The sequence below is a fragment of the Podarcis raffonei genome, chromosome 2 (assembly GCF_027172205.1).
Source record: "Podarcis raffonei isolate rPodRaf1 chromosome 2, rPodRaf1.pri, whole genome shotgun sequence".
In the NCBI taxonomy this organism is placed as follows: domain Eukaryota; kingdom Metazoa; phylum Chordata; class Lepidosauria; order Squamata; family Lacertidae; genus Podarcis; species Podarcis raffonei.
The window spans coordinates 1,403,174-1,415,382 of NC_070603.1; the positions used below are offsets into that span (position 1 = coordinate 1,403,174).

The 12,209-nt window shown below is 41.9% G+C and overlaps 1 protein-coding gene across 4 annotated transcripts in view; it reads right to left on the reverse strand.

Annotated features, from left to right (window-relative positions):
- OLFM2 (olfactomedin 2) overlaps positions 1–12,209 on the reverse strand; it is a 239,928-nt gene that overhangs the window by 99,307 nt on the left and 128,412 nt on the right. The window lies entirely within an intron of this gene.

Below are 12,209 nucleotides of genomic sequence, written 5' to 3' on the forward strand. Positions count from 1 at the left end.
CTGAAGATCTTCATGGGAGAACAAAGGCTCAAAATCCTGGAAATTGCTTTGAGTTTCATTTGTGGGTGGGGAACACAAATCTAATAAATAAACAAATAGGCTTTTCAGCAGGCATAGGAGTTTAGTGCAAATGAGGCAGAGAAAGAAAGGCAAGATGTCATGTGCCTAGGTAAGTTCTCTTGCCCCAAGTTGAGATCTCATCCAAACAAGGGGTATTCTGGTTTACTACATGTACACTCTTTGACTTGGGTCATATCTATATATGCAGCAGAATAATGTGGGGCTGAGAGATTTGTTTCTCGCTTGCTCTCTGTCAGGGAACTGACATCGGAGCCAGAAGTGGAGGCAAGGCTCCCAAGCGATGCTGGAGAAGGGCCCAGCAGGGAGAGAGGGGACTCATCGGCTGGGGAAGGAAATCAGCGTAACACCAGGGATAAAGGGGGGCGGATGGGGGAATCGGAGAGGGGGCTCCAGGACTCTTCGCCGGAGACCAGCGGGGAGAGCACAGGTCCTCCGCTGCCCACACCCACCCTGCGCAGAAGACTTCCACGCAGGGAAAGTAGGCGTAAACTTGGTGTCAAAGAACTTCTTTGCGTTCAAGAAACGCTCACTGACGGATTCTGCTAGCGACTGAAACAGCCACGAAGTGAAGGGCTGTCCAGACAGAAAAGGTTTAACCAGGCAACCTAGCCAGGAGTGGCGGCAACTTACGCACGAGCAACCCCTATAACCATTACACTCTCTTTGCAAAGAATGAGGAAGATTAAAAAATGTGCCTTTTCTTGAAGTGGTACAGTTCATTCTACCATCCTATCCTGCTCCAGGAGTGTATCTCGCTCCACAGTGTCAAAAGGGTCTTACATAGGAAACCCCACAGTAAGCCCTTGTCACCATCTCAGATTGGGCTGTCACATAAGGAACACAATGGAAGAAAGGGAGACTTGGAGGAGTCCTCTGCACACGTGCATGCACACACACACACACAAACACACACACTGCTCATCCAAGAAGTCAATCACCATTTTTCAAACCATTTCACAGGGGTCGTTCTGAGGATGAAAACTTTATATTTCCATGAATGCTACCTTGATCTCTTTGAAGGTAATTCAGGATACAAATGCAATTAATTAATTAGACAACAATATACAATAATTATTAATTATTCCTGAATAGTGTAGTAAATTAATAATATATAGTAGAATAATTCACTAGGTGTGACCATCAGAAATTATGTTAATTTGCTTACAAACAACCTGGAGGGACACAGCTGAGAATAAGAAAGGTTTTATCTATTGATTAGGAAATGTAAAGAAATACACTACACATAGCCTCCACCCCAAGCTTGAAACCAGCCTCCCCCCAACTTAGTGTCCTACAGATGTTGCTGGGACTCTAACTCCCTCCATCCCTGAAAATTTGGCCATGGAGGCCATGGGGCTGAAGGCATCTTAAGAGCGAAAGCTCTAGAAAAAAGCCTGAGAAACAGAGGCAGGGCTTATCTTGCTTCTTCGGAGTTCCCATGAAAAAGAAGCCACCAGAGAGACTGGAGATGCCAAGTTCTGCCAACACAACAGCCTGTGGAAAAGATTTGCTGCTTGTCTCTCCTCATCTTCCCCAGCCTGACTCCCGCCCACACGGCATCTCTGTAAATATTTGCTGGCTTTTTGAAGAGTTAGCATTGGCTGTTGTCATTGTGTGCATGCACAGACACACTTCCCCACAAAACTTGCAGAACTGTGAGATGCAGGCAAGTCTGGGAGATCTTTAATACAAAATAAAAAGCAGACAGTTATCTGACAGTTATAATTTGCTGCCAAGGAGTGTGGTGGAGTCTCCTTCTTTGGAGGTCTTTAAGCAGAGGCTTGACAACCATATGTCAGGAGTGCTCTGATGGTGTTTCCTGCTTGGCAGGGGGTTGGACTCGATGGCCCTTGTGGTCTCTTCCAACTCTATGATTCTATGATCAAATTATGCTAATGTGCTGCTTACAGTTAAACAAGAATACATCATGATTCTTAGGGGTGTACAGTTTCCCCCTCTATTTTGTAAGTCCATTTGTTTCCATTATTAAAAACTTCACTCATTTCATTATTCAGCCATTAAAAGCACATTTGTTTCAGCATTTATTTGTTCATGTTCAGTTCCATTTCCCCCTTTCTTTGTTGTTATTGTTTTATGTGGCGGCAGCAGTAATGCTTACAGTGGTACCTCAGGTTAAGTACTTAATTCATTCCGGAGTTCCATTCTTAACCTGAAACTGTTCTTAACCTGAGGCACCACTTTAGCTAATGGGGCCTCCTGCTGCCACTGCGCTGTCGGAGCATGATTTCGGTTCTCATCCTGAAGCAAATTTCTTAACCCGAGGTACTATTTCTGGGTTAGCGGAGTCTGTAACCTGAAGCGTATGTAACCTGAAGCGTATGTAACCCGAGGTACCACTGTATTTTGGTGGCTCCCTCCCTCCCATAAGCCACTGTCTTCTTTTCCCAGAATGCCACAGATATAAAGAACATAAAAAGAGCCCTGCTGGATCAGGCCCATCGAGTCCAGCATCCTGTCCTCACAGTGGCCAGTCAGATGCTTGTGGGAAGCCCACAACGGAGGGCAAGAACAGTCTCCCCACTTGTGATTCTTCAGCAACTGGCATTCAGAGGCAGATGGCCTCAGACCAGGGAGGTGGGATACAGCCAGCATAGCTAGTGGTCACTGATAGACTTATTGGCCATGAATTTGTCCAACCTGTTTTTGAAGTTATCCAAGTTTTGGATAGGTATGATTGCATGAGTGATTTCCATCGTTGACTAGGCATTGTGGGGCAAACTACTTCCCTCTATCTCTCCTGGGTCTTCCAACAGTCAGCCTCATTGGATGGCTCTTAGGAGAGAGAGAGAGAGAGAGAGAGAGAGAGAGAGAGAGAGAGAGAGACTATCCAGTTTCTCCACACTTTTCTGTTGCTCTGGGGCATTCTGGCGAAAAAAGTGGCACTTGCCGCTAAAAAATGGCAGCTCTCACTGGGGGACACCATTCTCCTCCCAGGGAATGGTCTAAAATGACACACAGAGGAAACACGATTGCTGACTTGACATTATGTCTCACAGTGAAGGATTGTCATTTGTTTTGCTCCCAACCAGCCACTATCTGTAGCCAAAGTTTCTTCTTGGCTTACTGATCATGGTTTGTTAGAGTGAATGGAACCATGATCCTGGGTTCAGATGCAATGCTGGTTTGAGCAAAACAGCCCTGACAGGTGTGCTCACGGCCGTGACAGACGTTGAGCTCTCAAATTTCAGCAGCGCCCTGTGCAATGCTAAAATTTTACGTCTCCCACCTCTCATGCTCCATTGCTATAGCATTGCTTTAACACCCCCTGCAGTGTGTGCCCAGTGCAGCCACACCAGTTGTGCTACCCTAAAACCGTCTCTGCTCATGGTAAAGTCTTCCCTGTGGCTTGCTGTGGCATGGAGATGGGTGAGTGAAGAGATGCCCTGCTGTGGTTGAAATACAACCTCAGGTTTCCAGCCACTGCTGAAATCAGCTGATCAGAATCAAGCATTGTTTCTTATCTGCCCCCTTCTTCCCTGCTTTTCATTTCTTGGTCACATGGGAGTGTGACAGAACACTGGGAACTCTTGTATGTAGCTAGATCCTGGAAACATAGGTTATTGTCTGCTTGTTTGACTAAGACAAGGAGGAAAAACTCTCTGGCCCAGTGCCTCTTGATCATTAAAATGCTGTCTCTGTGTCCAAATGCTTTAGGGCTCTGGGACCATAACCCTGGGGTTATAGGCCACAAGAGCAGACCTGTCACACTGACTCCATCCCAAGTCTGCACTGCCTGCCCTCCTTCCCTCTTTCCCACGATGCCACCTCCCTCTTCCCAACCCACACAAACGCAATGTGTTTCTAAAATTCACTTGATTCCTTTCTTTCCCCAACTAAATATGGAGCGGCAAATGCTATTTTTAGTCCCCGCTTGCCCTGGGACATGCCGAACGCACGTAATGAGTTGTGGCGTGACCTATTCTGTCCTTTCCTGTTATGTCACGAAGCTTCATCACCCATTTGGCTGTCTTCTCTCTTCCCCTGCCCCATCCCATTTCAGTTTCTTAAAGAGGCGCCTGCTAAGAAATTGGAGGGAAAGGCTGCAAGAGAGAAAGGAAGCCCCACAGAGCACCATTCCCAGGCAAACAAGCCACAGCCAGATAGTCTGTACTCTTTCAGAGTCCATCAGTCCCTCCTTTCCACCAACCACATCATGCAAGAAAATTGAGAAAGCCTCTTGGGAAACAGAGCAGAAGGAGCAGCCCTTAACAGAGTGGACGGTGGACAGAGAATGCAAACTAGGTCAGACCCGTGTTAGCCAGCCTCATGCTCTCTCCTTCTGGATGTGGCACGGCAACCCGCCCATAATTTACATTCAGCACATTAGAGATCATCAGTGAGTGATACCATGCCAAGTCTTCCTATGACTTCTCAGTAGATCAGCCAAATTTGAGTGATACCAAAATGCCAGCTGAAGAGTTTGTGCCTCCCCCCCCCACCTAAAGCAAGTAGCTAGTCCTCCTGGGTGTAGTGAGGTCCTCAGGGCAGGACTCTGAGGCAGGAATCCAGGACCCTGCTTAGCGGAATGAGCAGGAGGGCCCCCAAATGCTGCAAGGCTCATTGTTGGACTATATGGATTACAACATTATCATGATGGGAGATATGAATGGAGTGGTATCTACAAACATGGACAAGTCACAGAGACAGGTAGTTACCAAAGATGGCAGACTACCAAAAACCTTTTTTGAGATGACTGACAATATGGACTTGATTGACATTTGGAGAACAAAGAATCCCTTGGGTAGAGAGGGAACTTTCTTCTCTGAAGCCAAAATGACATGGACAAGAATTGACCAAATCTGGATAACTAGAGGACTGGCTCCCAAGATTCGAAAAGCGGAAATTTGCCCTAAAACTTGCTCCGACCATAATGCTGTGAGAATGGAGATGAAACTAATACCAACTGGTTCCTTTAGATGGAGGATGAATGACACCTTGTTTAGAGATGCAGAGGTTACTAAGAAGGACCAAAAAACCTTGAGAGACTATTTTGAGATAAATATGAACACTACTATGGAAAAAAGAGTAATCTGGGATGCAAGCAAAGCGGTTATGAGGGGGTTTCTAATTCAACAGAATGCAATAAAGAAGAGAACTCAAAATGAGAAAAAAGATAAAATTTTGGAGAAAATAAAAGAGGGAGAGAGGAAATTGAGAGCGAAACCAAAGTCACAAGAGATTCTGAGAGAAATAAAGTTATACCAAGTTCAATATATGAAAATGATGAACCAGGAAATAGAATGGAAAATCAAACAGATGAGACAAAGGACATTTGAATCGGCTAACAAATGTGGGAAACTGCTAGCTTGGCAAATGAAAAAAGACAAAAACTCAACACTATTACCAATTTGGAAGTGGAAGGAAAGAATATACAGAATCCAGTGGAAATTAGAAAATGTTTCCAGAGGTATTTTAAACAGTTATATACACAAGGGCCACAGAAAGAAACTGACATAAATCAATTTCTAAAAACAAATGGACTACAAAAAATCTCTCAAGAAAATAAGTTAATGTTGAACTATAAAATAACAGAACAGGAGGTGGAAGGTGCCATCCAGAATATGCAGTTGGGCAAATCTCCAGGGCCGGATGGCTTAACCTCGAAATATTATAGATCTTTGAAAGATTGGATAATTCAACCACTAAAGGAGGTCTGCAATGAAATTTTGGAGGGGGGGAAAGCGCCAGAGTCGTGGAAGGAAGCCTATATTACACTTATACTGAAAACTGAGTCTGAAAAGACACAACTTAAGAACTACCGCCCCATATCCCTGCTTAATGTGGATTACAAAATTTTTGCAGATATCTTGGCTAAAAGGCTAAAAAAAGTATTAGTGGAGGAGATACATAAAGACCAAGCTGACTTTCTCCCGGGTAGACACTTGTCTGATAACACGAGGAATATAATTAACATTCTGGAGAAGTTGCAAGTGAACATTAACACTAAAGCAGTCTTAATCTTTGTAGATGTGGAGAAAGCCTTTGATAATATTTCTTGGAGTTTCATGAAGAAAAATCTTCAGGGGATGGGGGTTGGTCAAGGGTTTGAAAATGGTATAGGTGCAATTTACTCAGAACAAAAGGCTAAACTAATAGTTAATAATGTGGTGACAGAGGAATTTAAGATAGAGAAAGGGACATGGCAAGGCTGCCCAATTTCCCCATTGATTTTTATTTCGGTCCTGGAGGTTTTGCTAAATATGATCAGAAGGGACCGTTTGATTAAAGGTACACAGGTCGGAGCCAAACAGTACAAATTGAAAGCTTTTGCAGATGACTTAGTACTGACGTTACAGGAGCCAGAATCTAGTACTAAAAGAGTATTAGAACTGATTCAAGAATTTGGTCATGTGGCAGGATTTAAGTTGAACAAGTTAAAAACTAAAGTTCTTGAGAAAAACTTAACACCGATTGAGAAAGAGAGGTTTCAGAAGGAGACAGGTTTAACATTGGTTAAGAAAGTAAAATACCTGGGGGTTAATATGACCGCTAAGAACTTAAACTTATTTAAAGACGATTATGAGAAATGTTGGTCAGAAGTGAAAAAGGATCTAGAAATATGGTCAAACTTGAAGCTTTCCTTGTTAGGTCGAATTGCTGTTATAAAGATGAATGTATTGCCAAGAATGTTATTTTTGTTTCAATCATTGCAAATTTTGGACAAAATGGACTGTTTCAAGAAGTGGCAGAGAGACATTTCTAGATTTGTTTGGCAGGGCAAGAAGCCCAGAATAAAATTTAAAATACTAACTGATGTAAAGGAAAGAGGTGGATTTGCCCTGCCAGACCTTATACTCTATTATGAATCAGCAGCATTCTGCTGGTTGAAAGAATGGCTGCTTCTTGAGAACATAGACATTATGGATTTAGAAGGTTTTAATAACGTTTTTGGGTGGCATGCATATTTGTGGTATGACAAGGTTAAAGCACACAAAGCATTTAAAAACCATATTGTCAGGAAAGCATTGTTTAATGTCTGGATAAGATATAAGGACCTACTTGAAAATAAAACCCCAAGGTGGTTGTCACCAATGGAAGCGAAGGCTCAGAAAAAGCTCAATATGGAGGCCAAATGGCCGAAATATTGGGAAATTCTGGAACAAGAAGGAGACAAATTGAAATTGCAGAGTTTTGAGAAATTAAAAGATACAGTGCGAGACTGGCTTCACTATTATCAAATAAGGGAGGCTTACAATTTGGACAAAAAAATTGGCTTCCAGGTGGAAAAATCAAAATTGGAAACAGAACTGTTAGATCCCAAAACTAAGATACTTTCAAGAATGTATAACTTGCTGTTGAAATGGAATACTCAGGATGAAACGGTTAAATCTGCTATGATTAAATGGGCACAAGATGTTGGACATAACATTATGTTTGCTGACTGGGAACAGTTGTGGACCACAGGTATGAAATTTACGGCATGTAATGCCTTAAGAGAGAATATTGTGAAAATGATATACAGGTGGTACATGACACCAGTCAAGCTTGCAAAAATCTATCATTTGCCCGATAATAAATGTTGGAAATGTAAAGAAAATGAAGGTACATTCTTTCACCTTTCACCCAAGGATTAAGGCTTTCTGGGAGATGATATATAATGAAATGAAAAAGGTATTTAAATATACCTTCTTGAAGAAACCAGAGGCCTTTCTCCTGGACATGGTCGGCCAATTGGTGCCAAAGAAGGATAGAACTTTCTTTATGTACGCTACAACAGCAGCAAGAATACTCATCGCAAAGTATTGGAAGACACAAGATTTACCCACCTTGGAAGAATGGCAGATTAAGGTGATAGACTATATGGAACTGGCGGAAATGACTGGCAGAATCCGAGACCAGGGAGAAGAGTCGGTGGAAGAAGATTGGAAGAAATTCAAAGACTATTTGCAGAAATATTGTAAAATTAATGAATGTTAAAATGATGCTGGATTGAAAATAAGTGGCATTAGCAATAAGGTTAATAAGAATATACAAAAATGGATTGATAACGGATGAAAATATAAAGTTATAATATGTTGAGATATAGAATTAAGATAAAAAGAAAGAGGGTAAGGATTTGCTGAATTAACCATGTGAACGGGAATACAAAAAAGGGAGGTGTGAGGAGGTCGGGGAAATAAGTAAATGAAATCTAAGATATGAAAAGATTGATTTGTTTTTAACTATTTTCTATTTATTTTTTCTGTATTTTGTATCTTTTTTTCCTATGTATTTTTGTACTTTTTGTATTTTTCCTTTTTTTTCTTTTTTATTCTGTAACTTTCTTCTTTTTGTAAAACTTTAATAAATATCTTTTTAAAAAAACACCAAATGCTGCAAGGCTTGAAGTAAGCGAAATAATTACTCAGTACTATCAAAAGCGGAAGCGGGTGAAGCATAAGACCATTAAGTCCAGATCTAAAATCACCTACTGTAACTGGGCCACTGCATGATAGCAGAAACAGCACTCCAAAATGTGTGGGCAGAGATGGTAGAGCTGTACAAGAAAAGTGTAGAGAGGATGAGCAGCAGATTTATTTATTTTTTAAACCCAAAACAAAACACCTCATGCTAATCTGAAGCCTGGACCATGATTGCCTGAAAATATTAAACTTGCCCTGAATTGCTTTCTAGAATATAGGCAGGTAAATCTTCCAAGAGATTGTGTAATAGGTAGCAAAGAATTAAAACTCTATATGTCAAATGGGTGATATCTTCTCAAAGGATAAGAAAACAAGAGGGTTTGAACAAACAAAATCAATATTAGAAACTGCAGTACTGTAATACAAAATAACAAAAAAGCACTGTCTAAGGTCTATGAGTATTTATTAGAATGGCACACAAAAGATGAAGAAATCAAAAGTGTCATGATTAAGTGGGCAATAGATGTCAGGACTGGTCGTTGTCCTCTTCAGATCACCACACAAATGCTTCTTGTTATATTATAAAACTTTTTATTGCGTATTAACAAAACATTCTTATAAACGGTTCTTAACTATTATTCCTCAGAGTCACTTCTTTCAGATACCTTCTGAGCTCTGCTTCTTGGTGACCAGCCACTCTCAAAATGGCGAAGGCGCCCTTCCCTTCGTTTTCCCGCTCTTTTTCCTCCCCTCCTGGCTAGAGCTGGCCTGTATCTCCCCTCCTCCCAATCTGAGCTAGAACTGAACCCTGGCCTTTCCTGGGAACAGCCGGTCCCTCCCTCTTGTTCCTCTTGCTCTCTTCTCTTCAATTCACTGCTCTCCTTCCCCCCTTGGGGAATGCTTTCTCCCTCTGGGAAACTGGAATCTTCTAACTCTAACTCTTCCCTGACAATAGATGTAGGCCACAACATTGAGTATGAAAAGTTGATAAAATTATGGAATACCGGCCTAAAATTTACAGTATGTACATTGTTAAAAGAAAATCTGTTAATAATGACTTACAGATGGTACCTCACGCCAATTAAATTGTCAAAGATGTATAAAACAGGAAATAAAAATTGTTGGAAGTGTGGGGTGAAAGAAGGCAGTTTCTTCCACATGTGGTGGACTTGTAATGAAAACGTATTGGGAAAATATATATAATGAATTAAAGAAGATTTTAAAGTATACGTTTTTGAAAAAAACAGAGTCATTCCTGTTGGGAATGGTGGGAGAAGACATTGACAAGAATGACCAGAAACTGTTCTTATACGCAACAACGGCGGCGAGGTTATTGCTGGCTCAGGTATGGAAACAGCAAAAATTGCCTACAATAGAAGAATGGCAGTACAAGGTTATGGAGTACGCAGAAATAGCCAAATTAACAGCAAAAATTCGACATCAGGGGAATGAAACATATCAAAAAGAATGGGGAAAATTTATGTTACACGTATATAGAGAAGATGATGTGAAATAGGGAACCAGTAGAATTAAAATAATATCTCATAACGGGAAAATACAAGAAATTTACTGGATAATAATATCGAAATGAATTAAAAATGTATATTAGGATTATTATTGAACAATATTTGTAAATGAATATAGACAGACAGCAAGAATTTGTATATATAGAAAGATTTATTTGTTTACGGACATTTAATGGAAAAAATGAAGAAGAACAATCTTGTGGAAAATGGACAAAGATAATGCGAAAAGTCAAAGAGGACACAAAAAAGCCAGAAGAAGGAAGGAGGGAAGTCAGCTCGGGAGAGCAAGAACAAATGTGAAATATAATGTATGTGTATGTACAGTATGTAACTAAAAATTCAATAAAGATCATCTGGAGAAAAAAATTAAAACTCTATATGTACTTTGTGTACGAACTTAGTCAGTGGGTGGGTAAAGGTCTGTGATATTTTCCAGTTGCTGCACCTCAACCAGTCTCCCAAAAACCTGGTCCAAATGTGAGGTCTGGTTGTGGGATGAGGCCCACCCTCCGACCCCTCTTCTTCCTGTCCCCAAGCTGGATGCCTGCAAAATGTGACGTGAAGGCTGGCAACATCAACCCTGCCATTGGGAATCCCTTGCAAGACGACAGCAGTGCCTGGACACAGTCTGCTCCTGCACCCGGAGCAGTGGCCAGAAGAGATAGGACTGCTGGGAGGAGCACAGAGAGAAGAAACGCCCTGGTGCATCAGCATCAGCACAGCTGGGCACCTTCATCCGCCCCAGCTGCAACAAAACATGTCTCTCCCGTATCAGTCTCTACAGACACAGCAGGTACCTTAACCCTCCAACAGTTTGACTTCACCCCCAAAGGCACACTCTTCTACTGTCTCCGAGACAGAGGATGCCAACAAGGACCCTCTTTTCAAGCCATCTAGTCTGGTGGCCATCACCGCCTCCTAGGGGAGCAAGTTCTATAGTTACCTTGGCACGACACGAAGGACTTTCTTTTATCTGTCTTGAATCTTCCAGTATTCAGCTTCACTGGATGATCTATAAGTTACATTTTTATGTTTAGAGATGGATGGGTTTCCTTTATAGGGTTTTCTTTTTAAAGGAGGTAGAATTGTAACAAAACAAAATGAGTAGATGCTCCAATTGCCCCCCCCCCCCCATTTGTGGGTCTATGTTTGTAGAGCTACATTTTAAAAACTTAGAACTTTAAATAACAGCCTGGAACTTAAGATTACAGTGAAAGTTTTTTCTTGCTTTAATAAATATTTCATAAGTGTGAAAATAAGAAATTCCACTTTGAGCCTTAGAAAGGCATACTTCTTTATTTATTCTTTTGGTTTGGGCATAGAAAATAAATTGTTTACTGAGGGGGAAAGCAAACAAACTTGAGAGTGGCTGTTAATGTATTGTTTGCTGTAGGGGTATTGTTGTGGGTTGGGTGAATAATAGGTTTTAAGTAGTTGTGGTTCTTTTTGCAAAGGCAGGTTTTTCTTTCTCCTTTCACCTGTGCTTCTGTATTTGTGAAGATAAAAGTAAAATCAAAAGCACTGAATTGAGAATACATTACACCCTTTAAATTGCACCCACCCACACAACAAAGCAGCTTATAACAGTTGAGGCGCTTCTGCATCTTCATTCCCACCAAGACCTTCCTGCGGACTCAGTCATGCTGCCTGCAGGATTATCCCAAGACATGTGTGTTTTTCTTGCTTTTGCTACATGCTCTTTCATTTCCCTGTGCAAACACCCATTATTACAGGGGAGGGGGGATACATGAAGGTGGCCATTGTCCCAAAGGGTGCCTGTAGGTGTGTGGTGATCCTTCCCTGACTGCTTGAGGCAGATCCGGCCTCTATGGAATGCATTGCTGGCTGCTGCCGTAATGGCAGCAAAGGCTAGAGCGCAGTCCAAAGGAGGCTGTTTCAGGGGCAAATGACTGGCAAGGAAATGCTTAATCACCCACTGACCATCCTCCCCCCCCCCAGTCCTCCCAGGCCCCTTGGCAGCAGGGAAGGGGACCATTAGGGCAGTGGAGGCTGGTCCATTAGGACAAATGCAACACTGTCCCACCACCAACCCTCAGGCTGCCCTCCAGCCAGCCTGTCAGCATTGTCTTCCTCAGGCCGCAGAACTCACCAAGGAAGTGGGTGCAGGAATGTACCCAGTGCTTTTCCCCTAAAAATGTTTAGGGGTACTCTCATTTTCCTACTCATATTGAAATACTGCCCCTCAATGAGGCTAAACTTAGATTCACAAAATGTTTAG